The sequence below is a fragment of the Tinamus guttatus genome, unplaced genomic scaffold (genome assembly GCF_059628265.1).
Source record: "Tinamus guttatus ecotype Peru unplaced genomic scaffold, ASM5962826v1 Tinamus_guttatus_pri_ptg000214l, whole genome shotgun sequence".
NCBI lineage: Eukaryota > Metazoa > Chordata > Aves > Tinamiformes > Tinamidae > Tinamus > Tinamus guttatus.
This window is the reverse complement of record NW_028288748.1, coordinates 351,621-379,026: the sequence shown is the minus strand read 5'-3', so window position 1 is coordinate 379,026 and position 27,406 is coordinate 351,621. Positions and strand designations below refer to the sequence as shown.

The following is a 27,406-nucleotide window of genomic DNA, read 5'->3' as shown; positions in this document are numbered from 1 at the left end:
TAAGATAGCAAGGAGGTTATCATCTGGTAAATTTTTATTATTGTTTAAAATCCAAGCAAATGCTACATAGAATATGAAGCCTCATAATTAAGAAATGTGCTCTCTTTTTCTGGAGGCTCTGCTCCATTTGATTCCAATGACACAGCAACACCCAGAGGTACCAGGGCTCCTGAGCCTCACAAAACTGCTTCTGTCCGGGAAGAGAAACACGGAGAATGATACAGAGCTGGGAGGGGGCAGAGAAAGATTTTTTTTGGAAGCTGTTAAAGTGGTTGCTATGAGACCTTCTCCAGCTAACATAGGCACAGCAGCGAGTGTGAGGGTGATAATTTGTACCTCTTGTGTTATGCCTTTCCTTTATGCTTTTTTTTTTAAGCATTTATAGTTGTTTAAGATCAGAGCAGGCACCTGTCAGCTGCTTTTCTCTTCCCTTCTGCTCTCTTCTGTTGCCTCGTGCAAGATGGAGCTAGAAAATGAAATGATCAGCTCTTCCAGAAATTCTTCAGCAGGCTCCAGAGGGTACAAGGTGGTGATGCTGGGAGCAGGGGGAGTTGGCAAAAGCAGTAAGTTTCAGCAACAACATTTTAGGGGAGAAAGGGTGAACTGGGAGTGTAAAGTTCAGAGAAGTAGCATGGTTTGCCGAGAGCTTTCATTGCTCTGTCTACTGCACGTCTTGGATAAAAGAGTATAACTAGCAACTGGGGCAGTGAGTCAGCTTGATTTGTTGCAGAGTGAAATGTTATAAGGGTTTTTTGTTGGACTCTTTTGCAAAAGCAGCCTCGGCTCTGTTGGCTCTGAGCCTGCTTGTTGCTCTTAGTGTAATGCTTGGCTCTGCACTCCTGGCACTGTAACACTTTGTGAGGGGTGATGGGTTGCTGGATACTGTGAATACAACTTGTTGGTCTGACAGTTCTGTCCAGGCAGAGACGAAGCTACCTGTGGAGATGAAACTACCTGCAAAGTCAGCCCTGAAGTGCAAAGTGAGGAGGATGACTTCGGTGCTTTCATTTGCTTCCCCGCATCTTTTCCTGATTCCTTTTTTGCTGATTGTCAGCATGGCTCAGCTGGTGTTAGTCTCCCCTACTGCCTGGACAGTTATAGGATGCATATCTGAGTCTCACCCCAGGTGATAAGGGAGATTTGCAGCATATTTTAATATCACTGTCCAGTGCTGGCAAGATACTCTATTGTCTGACAATGATATCTCTTCAGAGGAGGAGTTATTTTCTCTGGACAGTGTTTTCTCTTTCCCAGGTACTATTACCTTTTGATTTATTCTCACTGACACTAGCATCCCCTGTTCTCAAAAAGACTTTGCTGAGCATGCAATGTCTGTCTCAGTAGCCAGTATATTGAGCTGGCCTGTAATTGCATCTTCTGGAAATTAAAAAGAAAAAAAAAAAAAAAAAGAAAAAAAGAAAATGAAGAAAAGTAATATAATACATCAGCCTGGATTCCAAATAAGTTTCAGGTCAGACAGGATAAATAGACTGTGACAGTAAACTGGTGACTGTATAACTCAAACAAGTTTTGTTTCCTATTCTACAAAAAAAAAAAACCCAAAAAACAAAAAAACAAAACTAGGTATAGATACTAAATAATGGGAGTAGATAGATACTAAGTATTGGGAGTAGATATAATTTACCCCTATATACTCATAATCTGTTTTCTTGTTTTGTTCGGTTTTGGTTTCAGGGCCACATCTTTCAATGAAAGTTCTTTCCTTTCAGTATTATCTTACCAAGCAAACAATATTTGCAGAGATTTCATGCTATTATCCCTAAGCAAAATGAGGGAGAAGAAAATACTGGTTAGTTCAGAAGAACTTTTTGCAATTTCAAATTAACTTATCCATGGTAAAGCAGATATCAAGGATGTGTCAGCTGGAACTTTCAGCAAAATGTCACTTGTCTTGCATTTTTTTTCCTGAGTGCATCCAAAAGATGGCATCAATTTTTTGAAACGTATTCTTGTAAGAAATGTGTCATTTTGAAGACTCATTTAATGAAAGATACTACAAACTATGCTGTATTCATAGTATAATTGAATCACAAGGGAAAAATTATATGTACGCATTGAAGAAACCTTAATAGTTTCCTTTTAAGAATTTTAAAGCACAAATGAGGTTTACTTTCCTCTCCTTCATCAGAAAACCCTAGCTGATCATTTTGTGTGAATAAAACCTTCAAAACTGTGGATTATGAAGTGTTATAGTACATCTCCAAAGCTGAGAAAGACCAGGTAATTGTTCAAGACCTGGGTGTCTGTGTGCTCTGGAGAAATAAAATGACATTACGTGAATAGTTATGACATACAGTGGGATTAATTAAAAGCTTCTGTGATAAACTAGATTAAAAAAAAAAGAAGACGACTAATGAGACTAGAAGAAATGGAGTGGACAGTTCATCATTAACTGACTGCAACCTTCCAGTGTGGTTTGGGCTTGAATATTTCAGTAGAATCCTAAGTTGATCCAAAGTTGACTGACACCTAAGTTCCCAAGTTGACTGACACATAAGAATCTTTGTGGTTTTGAACAGATTTTGCTTACTAGGTAGTGACAAGTGATAAGTTTTGCTTATCAGGAGCTTCAGAGCCCTGTCTCTGGACACTGAACCTTGTACTTTCATCTTCTCTAGCCAGATAGTGCAGCACAAAGCAGTGGGCTTAGCTCTCTTTCACTGTGACAAAAAAATATACACAAAGCAGCCTCTAAATCCTGAGGCTGTTCATTGCTACCTTATATTTAGCAACACTAATTACACTAATAACAGTAATTAATTGCAACACACTCTGCAAAACATTAGCAATAATTAACTGAGGAGGTTGTACAATGACTACCAAAAAGAACAAATTGCTGTACTTGGACACGTGAATAAAATGATAAACCTCTGTCTAACTGTATTGGAGAATAAAATTTCTGTGATCTGTAGAGTCATAACAATCTCCCAAGGGAAGCAGAGGCCAGACCTTGAGGAAAAAGATGTTTGCCTGCCTAGGCTGAGCGATAAGGAGCACAGATGCAGCTGCTCAGCCCGGTTCACAGGCAGCCCCCCCTGGAAACCTGTTCGGCTGGGCTTGTAGCCAACTTAGCCGCAGACGTCCTCCAAACTAGCTTTGGAGACCAAACACCCGGAAATGAGGAAGAAGAGGAGGAAGGCAGGACCCTCAAATTGAGGGCTGGGACCCCCGACTGGTGTGTGTGCCTGCGCACCCAGGGGGGAGAGTTGCTCAACTAGAGGTGGAGTTGGTTCGCCCCCCAGCCTGCCTCCTGGGTCGTAGGGACTCTACATGCCAGGATGCACTGGGGCATAGAGAGGACAGTGAGGAGAGAGCGGGGGGAGGAGAAACTCCTAACTCTGAGGCCTGCACTGTCTCCACGGGAGCCGGTCAGCAACTCTCTCTCTCTGATCTGCCAGCTCGAGAGGATGTTCAGGTCCAGATCGGCAGGTATCACCTTGTGAGTAGTTATCCATACTTTGCTTCTTTTATGTGCTTTCACCTGAATAAATGCTTGATGTAGTCACCTCGTTCTGGCGTGATTATTGCCAAATCCCGAGCCCATCCGGAACACTAACGAGGAATTATTATTATCTAGGCATCTTTCAAATGCATTTCAGATTGCTTTGTAAGCTAACTGTGCTTTCCTTTGCTGAATGAAAATGTCATTCTGCTTTCTTTCTAATACCATTAAAGTTGATTCATTTATGGGTAAAGGAGATCTATTGTTACTCCTGAGAACTGTAATTAGGCATTTACCCACACAGCAGGTAAAGCATAGATGAAAAATGAATTTCATACTATCTGTCCTAACCAAGTTGCATTTCAGGTGAGAAGAGGAATTAGTAAGAAAATCAAAGAAAAAAATTTTGTTCTTAGAAAAATTATATTTTACCTTAGAGAAAATATGCCATTTCCCAAGATTTATATTTCAAATTGATTGCCATTTTATTTGCTGCCATTTAAAGATTTGAAGGCTTTGACAAACATTTACCCCAAGATTTTTTAAAATACATATTTTTTTAGTTTTGATAGATACTTTTAATATGAACTATAGATATATTTTTTCAAGGCTTCTGTTTAAGAAGAAAGGGGAGTTGAGAGAAGGAATTAAGAATATGGATTTCTTAGAGGGGTGTTTTAGGAAGAGGGCAAAGAAAGAAATGTGTTTCTTAATCTGAATAGAGGTGGCTTGCTTCTCCTATTCATTTTCTTCATTTTTTTTGCTCATGTTGCTGAATGCCCTATTTTATGAGTGACTCATCCCATTAGTTTCAGGATCTTGTACAAAATTAATACCAAAATGTATGAAAACAGCAATCCTTTTTTGTGTTGCAGGAACTTGGGCTCTAAAAGCATGATTAATCCTCAGTTTTCTTTTGTTTATATGATCAACTGCCTTTTTTGTTTTGTTTTTTGTTTCCTGATAAACACTGAATGTGATCTATTTATACAGAACAAGCAGAACTGGTCCAGCTTTAAATACTAAGAGTCTCAAGTAAACAGAAATGGCAAAGTTAGTTCTTACACCATGGAGAGCATCCTGGAGAACTTGCCCAGTCTTGCTGTTTGTTCATCCTTTGGAGATGAGCTGTCTTGTGATCCAGACTATACTGGGAAAGCATGAGGAGCAGAACCAGAAATTCCTCTTGCTTCAAAAGAGATCAGATTGGGAAGGACCATTTGGGTGGGTCTGTTGCTTTTGGTATTCCTCAATTATAAAACTCAGCATTCTAGAACAAACTTCATAAATTGATCAAATTATTTCTTTTTTTCTTTTTTCTTTCCCCCCTACCACTTATACCAGAAACCTATGCCACAACTTCACTTCTATAGTTTAATCTTTCCTTGTCAAGTCCTGTCCAATATTAGTCCATAGATAATGTACTGCACTTATACTGACTTTATCCTTTCACATGAACATAAATTATCGTGGAATGCTTCATGAGACCATAGGACAAAGCACAGTAACTTCCATTACTCCACAGGCCAGCGTGTAAGGCCGCTCATGTTTTTTAGCCATTTTGGAATTAGTGTATTGCCAACTTTGGTAGTGACTAACTTCCTAAGTGAAAGCAATTGGGTGCATTTGTGAAAAACAAATCATTTTTGCTCTTCACAATAATCTTCTATCTTTTCCCCATTCATCACATTTTCCTTTACTCACCTGCTGGGAGAACGTACTTGCATCAGAGTCATTAAATGTCAACTAACTTGAGCTTAGACTAAGACTGAATTTTGGCTCTATCACCTTGGAATTGAAGCAATTCCTTGAGAAGTCTAATTTGCGATGATCACAGACAGAGTGATGCCACTATTCATCTTCCTCAATTGCTTATGACATTCCCCGTGAGCTGACTCAACTCATCACCCCATGAGAAAATTCCTTCTCTCTAAAAGTAAAAGGAAGTGCAAAGTTATCTTCTGGGTTAAATTCAAGCATCAGAGTAATGTCAGAGCCTGTATATGCCAGGGTATAGTTGGCAACAGGATGAGGAGGGAAATCAAAGATTTCCATCATTTTGATGGACATGAGATTTGAGGATTGAGCTGTGTTCAGGGCTGTCAGGTACAGCCATGCAGTATCCCTATTGAGCTATCAGATAGTGAGAGTTGGGCATCAAAGAATTTCTTAGGGGATATTTCTCTGCTTCTTGCACAAATATATATATACAGATAACATCTGTACTAAGTTGTATCTTTGATCTCTAGTGTAGGGCAGACTTTGTGGAACCATTAAGTATGACAAATTAAGTATCACAAATGTATTGCTAGCCAGAACAACAGAGAACAACAGAAATATTATCATAGTCTGGTGACCAGTGTGGTCTTGTTTAGGTCCTGCTATATTTCCCTAAATACCTAGTAAATGATCAGGGGAAGAAAGTCTGACCTTCTGTTGTCTTCTGAGGCAAACTGATACCCAGGAAAAAAAGAGAAGATTAAGTTATTTCTTAGTATGAGGTAAGGTGAAAAATCATAGAATCATTGGAAGATTGGAAGGTGTGGAAGTCATCGAAAGGAGCAGGGGCTTAAGGTTTAGGACCAGAAGCCATTTTATTGAGCATCAGACCAAATGTATATATTCTCAGAGTATGTGAGCATACACCGTCCACGCACTGTACACGCGCTCCCTCCCCCTGCCTCCAGCCAATTCCTTGACTCTATTGCTATCTGGGTTCAATCCTGCTAACGGACAACAGGTAACCAACCAGAGATTGGTGCGCCCAGCCTGTGTTTTAGGTTTCTCTCCCTGCTAATCTGTTATTCCTAACTTTCACAGTTTCTTACTCCTAACTTTCACCATTCCCACAGCTTCTCACAGTTTCTCACAGTTTCTCAGTTTCCCACAGGAAGGGACCTCTAGAGATAATCTAGTCCATCAAAAAATGGCAGCCTCTTGCTTAGGCCTGCTGTGAGTTACAGTAAAAGTGAACTATTTTCTTTTCTCCTTGCAACATCAGTGTAAGTATAGTTTTTGGTGTCTAATTTTGTGCGGCTTCTCCTATGGCTGCACCAAATTCCCATCTTCCCTAATTTGAGTAGAAATTGGGAAGCCAACATATGCATTAATTAGTAAATACAGACATTCCTCATCCCTCTGAAAAGTCCATTGTGACTGGGATGGTGTAAACTGGGAATTACAGCAATTGTAATGAAGATTTACAAACATCGTAATGAGGGTGGTGGTGGAGCAGGTTGTATTTTCTCCACAAATAAAGGGGTTGCACAAAAGGTCTGCTAAAGCGAGACGAACGCATCCCTGGGAGTCGGCAGGTTTCAGTCTTTTGCGTAAACTGGACTAGACACTGGAGAATTTACAGATGTGGAGTACTGACATATCTGTGATCTTTAATAGCCAACTGTTCTAATGTTTCAATTACATTCACAGATAGGATATTGAATTTATTTCAAGCTTGATTTTGGGTAGTTTTAGCTTCTAGCCATTTTATCTTATCATTCCTTTGTTAACAGGATTGAAAAGCTCCTTATTCTCTTACTTTTCCATCTGTCAGTACTGGCAGACAATAGTGAGGTCATGCCTTGGCCTTCTCTTCAACAGAATGACTATCTGAAACATCACTTGATGAGGCTTATTTTCCTGTTCAGACCATTTTGTAAGCTTAATTTGAGTGCTGTAGTATTTCCACATCAATTTCTAAATGTGAATTCAAAACGCTGATTTGCTGCTTTATTAATGATCTTACTAGAAGTAAGTTTGCTTGCTGATTTCTACTTAATGTAGTCCTGTTCTGTTCCTCTAGGAATAACATGAGCTCTTTTTGTTTGAGTGTAATTCACAGAAATAAAGTAAAGGGAAATATCTACAGTAACTCTTCAGTCTTCTACCCTTTCCCCCAGCTCTGCCACCTGTACTGCCACATCTCTAGTGGTAGCCTGAATTCTGCATTTCTATATGCATTATCTTGTTTTGGAAGTATTTTTCTAGGTTGTGACCATTGAAACAAATTATTCAAATAATTATGCACATTTCTGATATTCCTTGTTTGTCTTTAGTGTGTTGGCTATCCACTTGGCAGGATTAAGCACATTCCTTATACATTAATTTTCTTGGCTATGGGCAAGCCTTCTGGTCAGAATTATTTGCCTTGGGGAAATAAGCTAAAGATGTTTTCATTATTTTGTCGATTCATATAATCCAACGACTGGAAGGATGGAGGATTCAATTATGGTTCTTACATTTATTTAATAGGATGATTTCTACATGTGAGTACCAATCGGCTACTGAGAATATCTGCAGTTCTAGTTCCTTCAGTACCAGAAACAGTCTGATAAATAGGAAAAAGTTTGGAGAAGACCAACAGAGATGATAAAAGAGCTGTGGCAATAGGATTTATGATCACAAATTACTGTGGCAGAATTCAAATATCTCTGTTAAACCACTAGGCCTTGTTCCTGTATTGTCTAGTGTAGAGAAATGCTGTGCTGAGAATCTGCATTGTGCTGGGAATCTGCACTGTGCTGAGAATCTGCACCACCTGCGCCTTGCTGATAATGTACTGGGGAGTGTTAGTGAGTTGTCCTTGGCCGGCTGGGAATGGGGAGCTATGTGGGAAAGAGTAGTTAGCCGTCTCTGGTAAACAACTTTGCAGAGCTGGGAAAGAGCCTATGCGGCCGGGACATAGCAACCTCCCTAGCAACCAATCGTAGCTAACCTGGATATCCCTCAGATGCTTGTAGGTATAAATATATGTGCACTTCCGCTAATAAACGGAGCAAGATCTAAACTCATATTGGGATCGTGTCTTGTAATCCGGCTCGGCTCCCGTAAAGGCCTGTGCAGTTGTCCTGCGCCTGGTTCCAACATCTGGCGCCCGAACAGGGACCCAACGGCAGGGTCGTCGGGACCTGGCAGCAGGAAGGTGCTGTGGCAGGTCGGAAATCCTGGATAGCCACGGTTGACGGGGGAAGATCCGCGGGCGGAAGATCCGGGGTCAGCGTGGCTTGACGGAGGATCGCGGAAAATCTAGGGTCACCACAGCGTGACGGAGGATTGAGGAGCTGGGAAGCGGCGTCCGGTGTGAGGTACCCACACCGCCGGGACAGTGCTGGGCACAGGGTCTAGGGGCGGGGGCGGTTGAGCCGCCGGGGCCCCTCCGCGAAGACCGCCTTAACCATGGACTGGGGGGCGGCAACACAGCTGCTATTGTATATTCTTGCCAAGCGAGAGGCGGCTGTGAGTACAAAGAAACTCTATGAGTTGTTACGATGGGCACGAGAGATGGGACATCTGCAAACGCTGGAACTTATGTATAGTGCCACTGAGTGGCAGGAGATAGGGGACTCTCTCTGCGATGCCACCATTGGGGGTAGTAAAACGGCTAAGGACTTGGGTTGTACGTGGCAAGAAGTAATGATAGCGAAGGTCCTCCTCACTCCCGCGCAATATCTGTTATGGGAACGGGAGTGGGCGAAACAAATCCAAGAGGTGGTGAACGCACGTAACATCTCGGGAGATCCGTTGTGTGGTGTGACTGGGCAGATGCTTATGGGACGGGATCTCTATGGTGACCCCGCGACTCAGCTAACCTACTCGATGCCCATGTATAATGCTTCACGGAAGCAGGCGCTGTTTTTAGTGCCGTCAGAACGAAAGGCCCCATCATTTACGATGGTGAAGCAGGGATTGCGGGAGTCCTACGGAAATTTGGTGAATAGGCTCGTCCAATCCCTTGAGCAAGCTACTGAAGAACAGACCCTCTGCAAGCTTTTGATCTGGTGCAGAGAGAATGGATTCAAAGCCGAGCCCCACCTAGTATTCAAATCCTATGTGAAAGCCAAAAGCAAAGTGGCCGCCGGAGTCATGTCCGCCTTTGTGAGCACTTCAGGACCGGGACCTCCACGCCACCGACAACGGCTGGTGTTTGGAGATCAATCGCCAAACCCCCGGCCCGTGCCTGCCCCGGTGCCTGCACCTGCGGTGCCTACACCGTCTGTGCCCCCGCTTCCGGACCCGCCCCTGTCGCGCCTGAAGAACGGCCTGGCTGGGTCCAGGACTTGTTAGATAACCTCAAAAAAAAAAAAAAAAAAAAAAAAAAAAGGGGCGAATAAGGTGCGAATGAGATCAAGGAGACTTATGTTGCTGAGGGCTTGATGAAAGCCAGGAGGGAGGTGCAGAGGAATTTGATTCATCTTTTAAAAGTGGGGGTTGTAGAACTGTAATGCTTTAAGTGAGGACGGAAACCGTTATTAGGGCTATTGTTTCTATTTGCTATGTTCATCTCTATTATGTGTTGTGTCCGTTGTATATTGATGCTGACACGAGGTATGGTTGAAAAATGGAAATTTATATGATCCGTAGAGTCATAAAACTGTTGTGCGAAATAGAATCCAAGATCTTGAGAAAGAAGATGTTTGCCTGCCCAGGCTGAGAGATAAGGAGCGCGGAGGCGGCTGCTCAGCCAGGTTCACAGCCGACCTCCTCAGAAAAGCAGTTGAAGGCGGCTGCTCGACTGGGCTTGTAGCCAACTTAACTGCAAACATCCTCTAAACTAGTTTGAAGGTCAAACACCCGATAGGGAGGGAGATGAGAAAGGCAGGACCCTCGGACTGACGGCTGGGACCACTTACTGGTATGCGCATCTGCGCAGCCAGGAGGGAAGGTTATGTGACTGAAGGCGGAGTTTGTCTGCCCCCCGGTCTACCTGCTGGCACGTACTGGCCCTACGTGGCAGGATGCACCGGGCATAAACAGACAGTGCAGAGAGAGGGGGGGTGAGACTCCTAACACTGAGACCCACGTTGTCTCTGCGGGGACGCCCGCCGAGTTAGGAGCCTGACAGCAACCCTCTAATCTGCCAACTCGAGAGAATGTTCAGTCTCAGTGTCCTGCCGACAACCAGTGGAACTCACTAGTGGAGTGCACAGCTACGTGAGGTCGTGCCACTGGACAGAAATTGTGTTTGTGCTGTTTGTGTGTTTGGTCTTCAGATCTTTATTGTGTAATATATATCAGCAGAGAGGGCTAAATAAGCACAACAAGAAAGTGAAGAATTTGAAAGCGGGAAAGCCAGGAAGAACTCAGACTGCGGCGTCCTCCCCCACCTCCCCCGCCCACCCCCCGTCACCGATGGAGGACTGGGAGCCGTACTCTGACTTATATCCTTGGACAGAGCTTAGGGGAATACTTACTAATTGATTTAAAAGATTGTTTTTTCACCATACCATTGCATCCTGAGGACCATGACATAGTGGAACATATGAACCAAACGCTGAAATGCCAGCTACGAAAAATGAAAAATTGGCAAGAGCAGTATACGTTTTAAATTTTTGAGGTTGCACCAGGGTAGCCTGGTCCCTCGGATGGTTAAGCATAGGGCTGGGCTAAAGGGGGCCCTGACAGAAGTAAAAACGGGTCCGTGTAAGGTGATGCTGAGAGCCTGGAACACGGGAAAATGGACGGGAGCCTTGGACTTGATAACCTGGGGGAAAGGGTATGCTTGTGTCATTACGGATACTGGAACCTATGGGTGCGCTACAGCCGGGGATTCCATCCCCTGCCATGTTACCTCAGGGGTGGGATCTATTGATTGTGGATTTAAAAGACTGTTTCTATACCATTCCTTTACATCCGGAGGATTCCTCGAGGTTCACCTTCATGCTACCTTCGGTGAACCGTGCAGAACCGGCACAGCGTTTCCAGTGGGTCGTCCTGCCTCAAGGTATGCGAAACGTGTCAGATGTTTGTTGCTGCTACTTTACAGCCTCTCCGACAACGATGGCCTGATACCATCATCTACCACTATATGGGCGACATCCTGTTTACCCGAAAAACTTGATTCACGACAGAGGATGAGGAAGCGATCGCCAACACACTCAGCAGCTCCGGTCTGATCATCGCTCCGGAAAGGGTACAGCATACCAGCCCATGGAAATACCTTGGCTGGGTTATTACAGAATCCACAGTCGCTCCTCAAAAGGTTACCTTACATGTGAATTTACGTACATTAACTGATGTGCAGACCCTAATGGGAGATCTACAATGGGTGCGTTCATTGCTGGGTATTTTTAATGAGGACCTTGAGCCACTACGTCCTTTGCTCAAAGGTACAGACGCTGGGAAGCCAAATTCGCTCACGCCAGCGCAGCAAGCCTGTGTTGAACGATTAGGGGAGTTAGTAGCTACGCGCTTATGCCCGCGGTATCTTCCAGGATTGCCTTTGCGTCTTCTCATTCTTTCACGGGAGAATTCCCTCACGGCGGTAGTCATGCAGTGGCAAAAGATAAAAGGGGGAGAAGACTACCTTGCAGTTTTAGAATGGATTTTCTCCTCAGTTCAACCGTGCAAGAGTGTGACCCCTCGGTTGAAAGCGGTGGCTCACATGATCCGCCGTGGGAGAATTCGGGCTCTGGCAATCTCAGGGGGTGAGCCGGCGGCGATCCACCTTCCCCTGCAGGCGGCAGATTTGGAATGGGCCCTGTGGCACTCCACTGCGCTGCAGCTAGCGCTCCTGGAGTTCCCTGGGGAGGTGATTTCGGAAAGGCCTGCAGGAAAGCTTGGCCACTTTCTTACCAGCTATTCGTTGGTAGAAAGACCAAAGTGTGTAGAAAGACCTCCGTGCGATGGCCTCACGGTATTCACGGATGCAGAGAAAACCTCCAGAAGGGCGGATATCACCTGGAAGGAGAAGGACCTATGGAAGGCCCACACCCTACAAGTGGTGGAAGGTGACTCATTGCAGACTTTAGAATTGGCGGCTGTCGCATGGGCGCTGATGCACTGGAAGGACACCCCATTGAATATTTTATCGGACTCCCTGTACGTCCTCGGAGTAGTACAGCGAATTGAGGATGCTCTTTTGAAAGAAACTTCTAACCAGCGATTGTTCCAGCTGTTTCTACAAATCAAAAGAGCGGTGAGGTGGCATTCGACAGCATTCTGTATCATCCAGATGTATGGTATAACTATGTCCGATGCCCGCGGAATTGTGCACGCCTGTCCCCAATGTAGTCATCATGGGCCAGGTCTGGGCATTGGTGTGAATCCCAGGGGCCTGAAGGCATTAGAGATATGGCAGATGGATGTCACACATGTTCCGGAGTTTGCTCGACTTAAGTATGTGCATGTGTCTATCGATACTTACTCGCATGTAATATGGGCAACCGCTCAGCCTGGGGAAAGAGCCCTTCATGTGAAAAAACATCTAACCGCTTGCTTTGCAGTATTAGGAGTCCCAGAAGTGATTAAGACAGACAATGGTCCGGCATATGCCAGTGACAGTGTTCGTCAGTTTTGCGAAAAATGGGGTATTAAGCATGTCAAGGGAATTCCAAATTCACCCACTGGCCAAGCCATGGTAGAACGGGCTAATCGCACCTGAAAAGATTACCTGATGAAATTTAAGGAAATGACAGACCCAAAAGAACGGCTGTCCTATACACTGTTTGTATTAAACCATCTTTGTGTGTTTGGAGATGACACGGAACCCCCCATGTGGGTGCACGCGCAGCGGGTCCGTAGTCAAAAGATACAAGAATCATCTATGAGCGTGCACTACCGGCACCCTCGAACTGGGTTATGGGAGGGTCCAGCAGAAGTTGTATTCAATGGTCGAGGGCATATGTGTGTTTCTACACCCACAGGTCCACTATGGGTTCCCAGCAGATGGACTCGCCCTGCGAAAGGACCCACGGATACGAGGGAGCGTCCTGTCGAAAGGGACATGCAGGACAGTGGTGGGCAGCAGCGTTGCTGATGTTCTGGGTACTGGGCTCTGGGACGGAAGGGGCTCCAGGTTACCATCCACGGTTGTTTGATCCTCAACAGAACATCTGGGTGACCTTAGCTCAAGAGCTAAATACCACGCGCTTCTGCGCTAGTCTGGTCACCCTTAGTACCCCCTTTGTAACCTGTCTAGTTGGGGTACCTGTGAACGAGACCACGTGGAAGTATTTCTGGAATGCAGTAAAGGCAATGCCGTCTTTGGGAATCCTCAAACTTTGAAAAGATTGACAGCACTCGAGAACTTGGCAACGGGAATCAACCGTTTCGGTCTTTGGAGCCACAACCTGCCTGCAGGGCCTGAACCACAGGAGATAGAGTTAATAGATTCTCTTAATGCTTCTATTTGCCTTTATATTAATGCATCGCAAAAGGGTTGCACTTCGGGTTATAGTAATAATTGTCGCAGTAGCTCTCAGGCGCCCACCTGGTTGTACCCAATCGGCAACGGGAGTCGTTGGAATAAATGGTGTGGTAAGATGTCCCACAATTCCTCACATCCGGGATCCAGCCCTGTAACCCCTCGAACGTTGCCTGCAGGATATTTTCTCATATGCGGCAACCGGGCTTGGTCCGGAATTCCATCAAAGCCCATAGGAGGTCCATGTACAGTAGGCCAAGTAAGTATGGCTTTGCCCTGGGTCCATCCTAACAGCACCAGGGTCAAAAGAAGAACTCGACGAATGGCGCGTAGCATAACCCAGACGGAGGACTGTAATGACAACGTCCGTCTCTGGTCCAAGTGGGAAGTAATTTTGGCATCCTCCTTTGTACCGGGGGTGGCAGCGGCGCGAGCTCACAAAGTCCTAGACACCCTATCCTGCTGGGTGGTTAAACAAGCAAATGTCACCAGTCATGTCCTCTCTAATCTTGCGCGAGATTTATCACAGATGCAATACGCGGTGCTACAAAACAGAGCGGCCATCGACTTCCTGCTGCTAGCCCATGGGCACGGATGTGAAGACTTTGAAGGAATGTGCTGTATGGATCTGCAAGACCACTCTAAGGCAATCCACCAGCAAATCCAACAGCTGATGGAACACACCCAGGAGATACAGAAAGATGTGGGCTTCTTTGGACTGGATGGGTTAACTAATTTATTGGGTATTGGCGGGTGGCTGAAATCCTTGCTTAAAACAAGTTTGATGCTTTTGATTATTATGCTTTTAATCCTAGGCTTAGTCAGCTGTGCCTTTGCATGCTTAAGGCGAATGCTATCCTCCCTTACTCATAACGCCTGCTTAATGCAGAAGAAAAAAGGAGGACTTATAGAGGAATGGCTTGGAGATCGAGGACACCTTACGGCTCCAGGCGGTTGGTAAAACCTTGGCGATGAAATGATCAAGAGTCCTTGAACTGCCCATCAGCAGATCAATAGACAACAGACGCTGCTCAGCAGGACGTCGGACTCTTGACTGGAAAGACCTTGCAGACCAACACGGACTTGGGGATGGGTGCATGTATTAGTAAATCGCGGCTAATATTACTAGTTGTTTTAATGTTTATGCCTTGTAGTTTTTGGCTGTGCTTTTGCATGTACTAGACATAAGGTATTCTGCTTTTGCATGTATTAGACATAAGGTATTCTCACTTAGCAGCAAGGCTTGATTAGTGCAAAAGAAAAAAGGGGGAATTGTAGAGAAATGCTGTGCTGAGAATCTGCACTGTGCTGGGAATCTGCACTGTGCTGAGAATCTGCACCACCTGCGCCTTGCTGATCATGTACTGGGGAGTGTTAGTGAGTTGTCCTTGGCCGGCTGGGAATGGGGAGCTATGTGGGAAAGAGTAGTTAGCCGTCTCTGGTAAACAACTTTGCAGAGCTGGGAAAGAGCCTATGCGGCCGGGACATAGCAACCTCCCTAGCAACCAATCGTAGCTAACCTGGATATCCCTCAGATGCTTGTAGGTATAAATATATGCGCACTTCCGCTAATAAACGGAGCAAGATCTAAACTCATATTGGGATCGTGTCTTGTAATCCGACTCGGCTCCCGTAAAGGCCTGCGCAGTTGTCCTGCGCCTGGTTCCAACAGTCTAGATGTGTGTGTAAAGTGGTTTAATGTACATGGGACTGGATGCAACTGTAATGTGAATACCTAGTCTGTTCATCTTCTTCCACCATAACATCTGGATGATGGATATCTACTTGGATAAGGCTAGCAAGAGGGCTGGACTGCGCCACTTTGGTAAATCAAATCTCAAATGCTAAAGAACACCAAGGCAGTGCCAGTATGAGATAGGGAAAGCTATAACATATGAAGGTTATAAATATCAAGAAAAGAAAGCCTGTTTGCAGGAACTTGAGGAGGAAAAAGACAGAATTTCTAATGAAGAGTAATGAGATAAAATTAAACTTAGAATGTATAGCTGTTGGATAATTAAATATGTAGAAGTTAGATTAGGTAGATAAGTGTTGGATATGTTGTATAATTAGAATGTAGAATTCCTACAGAATTAAATATGTATGAGATCTTCAGGCACTCGTTTACTTTGGTTACTAAGAGCAGTGCAAGTCCTTAAAGATTTGCTTAAAAGCACAATGGGGTAGATTTTGGAACAGTCTTTGAAGGGAAGAGGTTGGTGAAAGTTTTATTAGTTTTTTATATTAGTTAATAATGTCTTATTATGCTAAGTTAAGATAGAAAGATACATACCAGAGACTGATCATGGTGCGCAAGTACATCTGAAAAAAAGTAGCTTTTATAATCTTCAATCTCTTATAGAGGTGAAGGAATGCTGTCATGCTTCAAAAGTAGGAAATGCACTAAAATCATCAGGACTTCTGGCTGAGGGATCCTTGCTAAGCTACTATTACTAAATTACTAAACATTACTAGTGTATATATGACCAGCATCTTACTAAAGTAAGATTCAGACTGCTTAAGAGACATCCTAAGGCTGCTCTCAAGGCTAGACTTGTTTGCTGTGCTCTACGTCTGTTGTTCTGTTGTTGGAATTGGGATTCAGGATCTCCATCCAAATGTCTTCAGTATAAACTGTGATGTCAAGTGGTTATAACACATGGAAGATTATATTAATGAATCTGTTTATCACGCACACGTTTATTCCAAGAGGGTTTCACTTACACAGTGAGTGTTTCAGTGAGAATTACACCGCTCTCCTCTTCCCATTCATACTGATTGGTATTATGAGATAGGAACCCTTTTAGGCTGTCCCCTGACAACAGGAATTGAACTATTAAGGATGCCATCAGCTTCAGCCACACGCAGATCTGCCATTTGAAATGCCCACATCGGAGCCTCGAGTGAGGGAGCAAGCAGTGTTTCGTGGCAATGACTGGGCATGGTCAGAGTCTTTCCTGCAAACAATCTGTCGAGGCAGTGACAAGAGCAGGTTCCATTCCAAACCATCCCTGCTGCCGAGCTGCCATCTGCAGTGTTTGGCACATGCTCTCTGCTGGATTTGGATGAGATGAAGCCCATTAGGGACATTCTGACATTCTTCAAAGCACAATTAGGAAAGGGTTTTTTTTTTTTTTTTTTTTTCCCTTGCTATTGCTGCTTTCATCTCTTCTCCTTCCATGTTTTCTATTTAAAGTCCCTCCATTCCTACTCTAATCCTTTTCCACTTTTAATTCGTTCATTGACTTTAATTAGTCTGCCTTTATGCCTGCAAGCCTTTCTCATTTTTCCCTTTCCAGTATAAAGAGAAGCTGGAAGACTCATCATACTCACACAGTTCCACTGACAGTTATTGAATGTTATAGGATGAGCAGTACCTGGTCTCATTTTTGCAGGTCTTCTCTGTCTTGGGAAGATGCTTTGCAAGCTAATGCCATTTGCTAACACATTACCCTACCCACTCACAGGAGTCAGATCCCTCTAGAGATACTGGCTAAAACCATTTTGTTTCAAGTTGTCAGGGGACTACTTAAAAGAAGGGGAGAAAAGAAAATGAAAATTTGGTAAAATATTATCTTAGGAGTTGCCAATAGTTGGGCTATTGGCTTCTAAAAGATGTATATGTTCAACTCTGTTACCTGTTGTAAAGTAGTGCTCTCTCTGTATTTTCATTCAGTTAAAAATGAGAACTAATGTAAATATTAAAAGGAAGTAAAAACTGCATCCACAAATATATATATATATTAATTTTAACATTATAATTTAACATTTATAATTTTATCATTTATCAATGATTCCCATAAGATTTTGCTCAGTAAAAGCTCTAATCAAACAGCTAAGAGGTAGATGCACCAGGTTCTGCCTTAACTAGGATTGACTACAGTTATAAGAAAAGTCGTCATTTCTTTCCTTGCAATATTTTGGAAATTGCTATGCAATTTTGTAATTTTGCCTTGTCTATTTGCAGATGAGTAAACTAAAGGAAACCTAGCTGAAATTTTTATCCTCTGCCAGATCTTGTGATTCCTTTAAGAGCTTTTAATTACTAGCCTACCAGTTGGGTAAGAGCTCTTTATATCATACTGAACTTCTGACTGCCTATAAGAATTTCCAGCATCTTCATAGAAACTTCTTTTTTGAAGTCTGAAAAATATGTACCATTCTTTCAGATTTTCACTCAGAATGTTCAAGATCAAAAACAAATGTTGTCAGATCCTTGATTATTTTAAGCCACCAGAGTAGTTTCTTAAATTATGCAGAATGTGAGGCAAGATCAAAAATTACCTCTTTTCTTTTCTAAACTTTTGTTTTGAACTGTCTTAAATAGGATGATGCTTTTATCTCTCTCAACTTGAATGGAAAATTAGGCATTTTCTGTCCAGGGAAATAGTCATATTTGAGTCTGCTGGTGAAGTGGACACTTGTTCATTCACTGAAAAGGCCCAAGAATCTGCCAGAGGTTGCTTCTTACAGCATCCCATGTCATAGGTTGCTTCACATACAGCTAAAGAATGTTTTCCTGTGCTTTATGAGGTCTCCTTACAATTGTACTTCTGCTTTAGAGATATTTTCCTTCTGTAGTGGGAATAGCGGAGAAGAAAGAGCAACCTACCTTAATAATCATGTGGTCCCATGAGCTGCAGGAGCCTCTTTTCCTGGCTTCCTTTCATTTACAGTATTTGCCTTTGTGAATTGTGAGTTCTAATAATAGCTATGAATTTGCATCATAATCTCTGTCTCAGTGGGACCTCTCGTTACTGATCTGTTTTCTGAAAGTTGAGTCAAAGTACCATTTTTGAAACCTCTCTAGCACAAAATTTGACTGGAATTTAAAAAAGTTATGAGGTATTTCACATAACAACAAGTGGTACCTTCACAGAAGACTCCACTTCTTCAGAAAACAGGCTCAAAATGGCAATCAGATGGGATATTTGAGGGTGGAAAAGTGTTTGGAAAAAAAAAAAAGCGAAACGAGATAAAAAAGGAAAGAGAAGGGAACGGAAATTAACAGATAAAAATGGAGAAGGAAAAGGGCGTAGGAAAAATGCTAAGAAAATACTGGGGAAAAAAAAAGATGAGTAAAAATGGTAATTTTTTCCTGATCTGGGAAAAATGTCAAGATGCAAAGTAAAAATGCATGTATATATGTTTTCCTTCAGTGACTCGGTTGTTATGTTCACTCAGTCCCTTTGCTTTTATTTCACTTCATGCTTATCTGCAAGCAAAAAACTACCTCCCTTGTATTCAAATGTGGACAAATGGCTGGAGGAGGAGGAATCAAAACAAAATGCCATTGACTATAAATATTTCTAAATACACATTTCTCTGAAATATGTTTAAATAAGTGTAAAGTAACATCTATTTTCACTCTTTAATGTTAAAAAATATTAGCTCCTGACATATTATTTGAAGAATTGCAGGAAGCTCTGCCAAACCAAGTGAGATAGATAACCACTTTCTAATGATTGACAGTGACAGTATATTTAAAGAACAGAATTATTTGGTGACTGAAAGTTTCCATTCCTCAGAATGAACTATGGATCAAACTAGGTTATAAAGCTGTAGGGTTTGTTTCTAAAGCATCACTACCCCTGCTGGATGACTATTCATATTTTAAGTTTCAAATATTAGTTAAAGCATTTGGGTTGTTGAGTTGCTTTAGGCTGGCATAGCCATAGTTAGCAGGTTTCTGAATTAAATGTATTTCTTTTTGTCCTATAAGCAGCAAAAAAGGCAGAAAATGAAATGGTTGTTCAAAAGAATTTTTAACTATTCTTTTTCTGACTCTCCAATGAAGTTGATACAAATTGTAGGCAGTGAATACTTTATGGGATTGGAAAAAACTTTTGCAGCACTGTTGCTAATCTATCCACAACAAATAGAATCTGGACTGGGGTCACGTAAGGGTTTAGTAGACATGAATACTCAGATAATGACCACAGTGCACAGAGTAACCTGCACTAGATTGAACATTCCTGAAGCAATCAAAGGCTTCCCCAGCTTATGGGTCCAGTTCAGTGTGATGGACAAATGTCCTGAATAATTCTTTTCATATTCAGGGTACAACCTGTTGATAAAAAATCATTAAGTGATATTCATGGTAGAATTGCTTGCACTTGCTTCCTTACTTCCTCCCACTTTTCTCTCTTTTTTTTTTTTTCCTGCAGATTCTCAGTTTAAACATATGGTAGAATTTATGAGGGATGTGGTAAATGTAAAACACCACCTGTTTATGTTAGTGCAGTATGCGAAGTTCATGCTATATTTCATAATCCTTTTTATCTTTCTCATAAACTTGCTTTAAGTGTATTTCCTGTTAATAAAACATTTTATCAGGAATATGGCAGTATTGAAGGGCTTAGATTGACAAATTTGTGAAATATTTTTTCTGTTCTCACTTTAAATTTTTTATATAATTTATTTCCATATTTATTTGAATTTCAGTACATTTAGCATATGACGACTCTCTCATAATGGCATAGTGTTAAAAAATGTCTTCAGAGCCATCTCTAGTTAAACTGATAACCAAATACGTGTTTTTTTATGTCAGCATCAGTGTCTTCTATGTCATATCTGTTCAACTCAATGATTTTTGCCAGTTTTGTGGAGTTTATAAAAGCGGAAATGCAATTTGTGTTCTGTGCTGTCTCCCATATGACAAAGAAAACTGGCAGTTAATGCACACTCTCTGCTTGACCTTAGCAATAGAGTGGAAAGCACAGCTCTTTTTTCTGATTCTGAGACTTCCATCCAAATAAAAACAGCTTAATGGGGAAGCCTCTCATACAGGAGTGGGTGATGAGGGGAGATAAACCGCAAAAATGAGGCACTGGAGGAAAGAAACATATATTTGTGCCTGACCATCTCTTTGAAATGCCGTAGCCCCTGTTTTCTGCCCTATCCTCTCAAATACCTGTGTTAAAATAGTTAAGGCAATACATGATTAAATGGGGTGGAGCAGAGAGCAGGGAAGAGGTAGGAATTGCTCCAGTAACTTCTTCAGGCTTGGGACAAGTATAAAATAATCCTGAGTTCAGGAGATGTTATAATGGGATTTGAAGAACAAAGAACCTCAGGTGTGTGTGAAGTTTGATACATTATGGAAGGGAACACTTGATAAATTTCACTCAAGATTACAAAAATGTTTCTGAAGTTTAGAACATAAATCTTTGGGTAAGGAATTTGTGTATAGTCTCACAGAGGCTGACCTGGGGAGACTGAATTGCTATTTGTATTTTGTGTCTGTGACACTATGTTTATATCATATTTTAACTACAGCCTGGTACTGCCATGTGCCAGTGTTTTGTTCAGTTGTCACTGGGGGCCACAAATCACCATCTTTCTCTAAGAAGAAGAAATTCTTGTTAATTAATTTGGCTGTTGAAAAACTGCCGCTTGTTACTTTGCTTCTTCACTTTTCTTAGAAGCACCTGAGGTGGAATCTGAGATGGATGTCTCAGGAACCAAAAGCATTTCTATGTGCACCTAAAGCATATGGAATCTACTGTAGGATCCTATATCTTAATCTATAGGATTGCTGTAGGCTATCTCTGCAGAGCACACATAATAGATTAGAAATATCTAAGAAGGGACAGTCCAATTGTCCTCTGTGTCCCAGCGAGCACTGGGCTTGAATCCAGCTGAGTTGTAAGGTAGGCACTGGCGATTCTTGAAGATGGTCTCACTCAAGGGAAACATCCTCCTCCCTCCAGGAAAGTTAATTTGATAGACATAAATACAATTAAAAGAAAAAAACTTTTTTACCTCTGTTTTATCTGATCTAATGCAGTGCTTATGCCTGTAGGCTGCATAATCCTGTATTGTAACCCAGTAGATTTTTTGGTTCACACTTACATACATAAAGATTTTAAAAGTATTGTTTAGTTTTTAGGCACTGAAAAGACACCCACAGTTTGGGTCAGCTAGTGTTTCCCTTCATCCATAAGTATGAGGCTGAAATTTAATTTTCAGTTTTTGACTACATAAATAATCACCTCATTTTTTACTTATAAATAAAAAGGAATACATTTGAATTTTCCCTAGCTGCAAGATGTGTAACAATCAAGTTTATTGGTATTGTGGTGTAGCAGCTAGTGCACATGCTGGAAGAAATCTTAAAAATATTGCAAGTATAATACACGAGTAAATATAAATACATATAAAGGCCTTTCTGGCCTAAGCATTTTGTTTCTCCTCGCACTGGGAAATGAGGCCACTCTGCTACTGATTATCTAATGCCAAAAAATTGCATTAGAACACAAAGTCTGAGTCCATTTTTATAATTTTCACATTTTGTACTATGTTTTGTGTTCTGGTGCAGAATGGAAATGAGAAGCAAGGAGTCAGAATGCTGGGTCCTTTTGCCTATGTATATGAGGGAATCACCTCATCTCACTACTTCTGCTTCCCTTCTCTAAAATGAGAGCAGAGATATTTGCCTTCCTTTCTAATGAGCTTTTTGACCTTAGAATGGAAAATTTTCTTCTAAAGCTATTTAATAATATACCTTATAGACATTCAAACCACAAGAGGTCATCATGTGTAGTATAGTTCTTTGAACTTTATCCAGCAATTTCTTTGGAGTCTGTACTATCTCAATAAGATAACTAAAATAATATGCTAAATACTAAGATAACTTCTGTAAAGCTATTGCAACTAGACATAATAATTAAAATACAGTCTATAATATGCTCTGGTAAACTAAACAATCAGTGGAAAACATTGGATATCTCCTCAAAGTGAAGAGGGATTGTGAATCTCTACTTGCTCCATTTATGGGAAACAGCCAACTTTTTCTTGGACATATTTTGGGTGGGACCCAATATTTTTCTTCTTCACTGAGAATTTTTCCCAAATTGCAACTCTGAAAGATAAATGATAGTTTATTTTAAACTTTGATAAGCTTAAATGTAAGCGATCTAGCTAGCCCTTGGAATTCTAGAAACAGGCATCCAGGAGACTCTGGAGAGAATTTAAGGTACTTTCATCCCTCTTAATTTTAGCTTCATCTAAGTCTAAATGTGCAGACTCCCACTATAGTGGGAGAGAGGTGGACAGAGTATATTTTCCTTTTTGTTCTTTGAAAGATTCCTAGATGACCAGTTGCATTTGGAGTCTTGTAGCTGGTTGACAAAGGATAAGCAAGAGTAACCAGAATTCAGATTTTGGTAGGATAAGCAGTAATTGATGTGGAGAGTTTTTAAAGGTGATAAATTGTGGACTTCTGTACTAATTCGTATTACTGCGGAATTTATGAATATTTGCTCTTTTTAATAAAATGTATATGATTATTCCACTGAAATTTGGTTTGAAGATATTTTTCCTCTGTTAAAACCATCTATAAGTTATTTCTAACTTCCTTGAATTTTGATAATAATAAAATAGGTAGTATTTCAAATTCCTATTTCAAAAGATGGGGGCATATTTTATTTTGCACTTCTTTTCCTCAGTAAAACTTAATACTGACAGTATGTGATCCAATATGCTACCTAAAAGGACATGCAAGTTGTAAAGATCAGGAAAATTTCCATTCTGCTTTCTAGGAGTTTGTTAATTCTGGGAAAAGGATATGAACCTAAATGAATTCTACATGAATTCTATCATCTATGCTAAGTCACTTGTTTAAATGCTTCATGCTTCCCTTTAAATTGAAAGTCTATAGTCCAGTGATTAGGGTTGTGTGTGTCTTCCTCAGGCCTTAATCCACTGCATATGTGAGATTATTTTCAGTCGGAAGTCTGAACAGCTTCTTTTACATTTCTTTTAGCCTGTACAAGCTCATGAATTTAGCTTTGGAATACCCTAGTTGAATATCAGCAGTGATCAATAGAGTAGCTTTCACATGCTCAAGAGGTGAAGCTTCCACTTGTATGCCTGTTGTATTTCACTTTTCTTAATGCAGATTTAAATTCTGACATTTTTTTTCAGTGAGGAAAACAGAAAGTGCTGTTTTTCTGAAATCTTTATCTTTCCATCCATTTTCCAGCAGAAACATTTTAGATTCTACATATGATAAATGTGTGAATCACTTATTATTTATAGAGTGCTAATCTTGTTTGCTTCTAGTACTTTAAATTTTTGTAGAGTGCTTTACAAAGTGCAGACTACAGAAATATTTCAAATCACATGGTGCATAATTTTTCTAGAAATATAGGTAGAATTGAAGGTAACTCAAAATTTGCTTTGCTTTGCTTGTGTTCAGGCTAAAGAGTCTTACCAGATAAGTATTTGATATTCATAGTTTTGCTGAAGCATGTAGAGCCATCAGCTTCCAAATCGTTTCACCATATTTAGAAAGTTTGGTGAAAGATGAGCCAGCGCTTCATGGAGCAGATGTATCTTCTGACATCGGCATAGAATCAGAGAATCATAAAATGCTTAAGGTTGGAAGGGACCTCTAGAGGTCATCTAGTCCAACCCCCCTGCACACACAGGGACACCTAGAGCATGTGGCACATGATTGCATCCAAGCGGGTTTTGAAGAGCTCCAGAGAAGGAGACTCCACAACCTCTCTGGGCAGCCTGTTCCAGTGCTCTGTCACCCTCACTGTTAAGAAATTTTTCCTTAAGTTCCTGTGGAACTTTTGGTGCTTCAGTTTGTGGCCATTACCTCTAGTTCTGTCAGTGGCCACCACTGAAAAGAGACCAGCACCATCCTCTTCACTCCCTCCCTTGAGGTACTTATAGACACTGATCAGATCCCCTCTCAGCCTTCTCTTCTCCAGGCTGAACAGGCCCAGCTCCCTCAGCCTCTCCTCATAGGGCAGATGTTCCAGGCCCCTGATCATCCTTGTGGCCCTGCGCTGGACTCTCTCCAGCAGCTCCACATCCCTCTTGTACTGTGGAGCCCAGAACTGGACACAATACTCCAGATGTGGCCTCACCAGGGCTGAGTAGAGGGGCAGGATCACCTCCCTCGACCTGCTGGAGACGCTCTTCTTAATGCACCCCAGGATCCCCTTGGCCTTCTTGGCCACAAGAGCACACTGCTGCCTCATGGTCAACTTGTCGTCCACCATGACACCCAGGTCTTTCTCCGCAGAGCTGCTCTCCAGAAGGTCAGTCCCCAGCCTGTACTGGTGTCTGGGGTTATTCCTTCCCAGGTGCAGGACCTTGCACTTGACCTTGTTGAATTTCATGAGGTTTTTTACCGCCCAGTTGTCCACTCTGTCCAGGTCCCTCTGGATGGCAGAGCAGCAATCTGCTCACATCTGTTCTTCTTCTTCGCATCACATCTGCTCTTCTTCTCGCCTTCACTGGCACTTGTTCCTGATTGATTTTTTGTTCTGTGCCGCCTGATTCATCACCATCAGTGATCCAAGGGCATGAAAAATGCATCCCATGACAACAAATTGTTTGTAGTTTATGGTGCTGCTTTCCTTTTGAATTCAAGCCAATTATTTTCTCCAGCGAGCAGAATGCATCCATATATAACAATTCTGGGATTTCTGTCTCCATTCTCCCATGCAAAAATACAGATAATGTGTTGCAGAACTGAATTGTCTAAATAATGTCAAAAAGTAATTGGCCTAAGTGAGGGGCCTTGTACAAAGGATAATTCTGTCTTGACACTAAGTACCAATACTAAGTACTAAATTTTCAGAAACAGCTATAGACCTATATACTGAACAACAATTTGCTTTTAAAGGAAACTTTCTATTTTAAATCATTTAGTTAACATAGATAAATTACGGTTTCATTGATGTCTTGGTACCTTTATTTATTATGATAGCTGCTCATCATCAGCATGAAAATTTGACCTTCTGCAAGCAGGTTATCTCTATAAGGTTCACTTTTATCTAAACTTGCAATTAAGGCCGAGCATTTTCACCAGAGTTTTCAACTAATACAACTGCAGTGTTCTCATGACCATAGATACTTTTGAGAATCTCAGATGAAAACTATACAACAGTGAAAGAAATGAATGTATAGCTCCCAAGTCACAGGACAGTCTTAACCCCAAGGTCACCTTTTCTCTGTCAGAATGGGAGTCCAATTTTCACATTATCAGGCCTAGAAACTATGTTATTTGATAAATGCTGTCTGATGCCCTCATGTTATCTCCTGTAATACCCAGTGGTATCTGAAACAATCAGACACAAATGAAGAAAGAACTTTGCATAACAGCGAGATGATATGTAATTTAAAATATCTAGTGGCTGATTATAGTAATTGAGTTGAACAAATTACTTTATCGGAAACAAGTGGTAGAGTCATCTAGTGCAATATGAATAAATAACTAGTGTACATGTGTCAAAGCTGAACATATGGTGCATGTCTGTGGTAAGGGAGCCCAATCCATGCATGTGCTTGCTCCTACACTCTGACTACTCCACTTTTTTTTTTCCAGACTTCCTTCTGCCTCAATATATTTAGGTTAAACAGATAAATCTTGTCATATATTTTTCTACCGTGCAAGGAAGAGGTATTTTCTCATACATTTCAAAAATTGTGCCATATTATGATACTGGTGTGAGTATGCAATATATGATGGTTCATGTCATGTTTCTTTGTCTTAAACTTTTTACCTCATATAAATCTCTCATGCTTTGTAAGAAATAACATCCTTTGGTTATTTTCTTTACATTTTTTTGTGCAGAACTGCTCATGCTTTTCATTCATAAACACCAAACTTTCTGTAAGTCCTAGGAGAAACATTTCTTGGAAAACAATTGATCTGTACATGTGCCTTGCATATGTTCAGGGAAGAGGAAGTAATGTTCTTAATGTGGCAGCTCTGGTACTGGCATGAGTTAATGTACTTCCATTGATGATGCAACATAACAATTCCAATTCTAGCTAACCAATGTTGTAATCAACAGGGGCAGTATCTCAAGTGCAATTTCACAGACTTTGGTCTGTCTTGTTCAGGAATCCATATTTAGTTAATCCAGATGTAAATGGATAGGAGGCTAGCTATTCAAAAGCAGATGGATATGATGTTATCCCTGTCTTTTTCCTTTACATATTGGGCTCTGAAAAGAAATATCCTTAACCATGCCAACAAAATGAGCCATATAGATTTAGATTCACCACTGACCTATGTTTGAAGATCTATCCAAACAGGTATGTTTGGTCTATTCGAGTTCTCAATGACAGGTCAGTACTTCTCGCTTTCCCATTCTTTGTCATCCAGTGATACCTTTTCCTCATTTCTTGATTATTTCTTGATACATTAGTACAGACAGTTCTGTGCTAAACAGTTACTACAATGAAGATCTCATCCAGATTTTTTTCTTCACTTTATAGCATCTAGACACCATAGTGAGCTGGTTCAGGAAAACATCATGCAATGCTTTGGAGAGCCTCTGAAAACAAGTGCTTTAAAATTGACATTCAAAACAGCTTGTAATCTCTTTATAGTGCTAAGAATTGGGTTTCTATTCTTCCACTAGATTCCGTCTCAAAGATAAATAAGTAATTAAAAAGAAATGAATGTAAAGAGCAATTAAAAGCTCAATTTGTTGCCCTAGAGTAGCTATTGGACCAATCATAGGGATTTCACTCATTTTCCATATCTTGGCCTGACTAACCATATCAGCCCCTGCCATTCTGTGTATAGCCAGAGCTCAAGAACAAAGCTAAGGCCCTCTAAACCAGAAGAAATATTAAGAAGAAGGATATCAGTGCTACTTCTTGTCCCTTATCACCAGATAAAGCTACCTGGTGAAAAGATGACCTGAATGAGATCGGGTGTGTGTGTTCTTAAACATGATCTTCTATAAGACCCCAGAGAAGTCTGTGCTTCAGAATCAAAGCACATGAATTCTCTTCCAAATGCTATTAAATTGCCTACAGCTACA

At 41.5% G+C, this 27,406-nt stretch overlaps 1 pseudogene; it reads left to right on the top strand.

The window, feature by feature from the left end:
- Positions 1-308: 308 nt before the first annotated feature.
- The window catches only part of LOC148594685 (GTP-binding protein Rit2-like), a 117,141-nt pseudogene continuing 90,043 nt past the window's right edge, over positions 309-27,406 (top strand).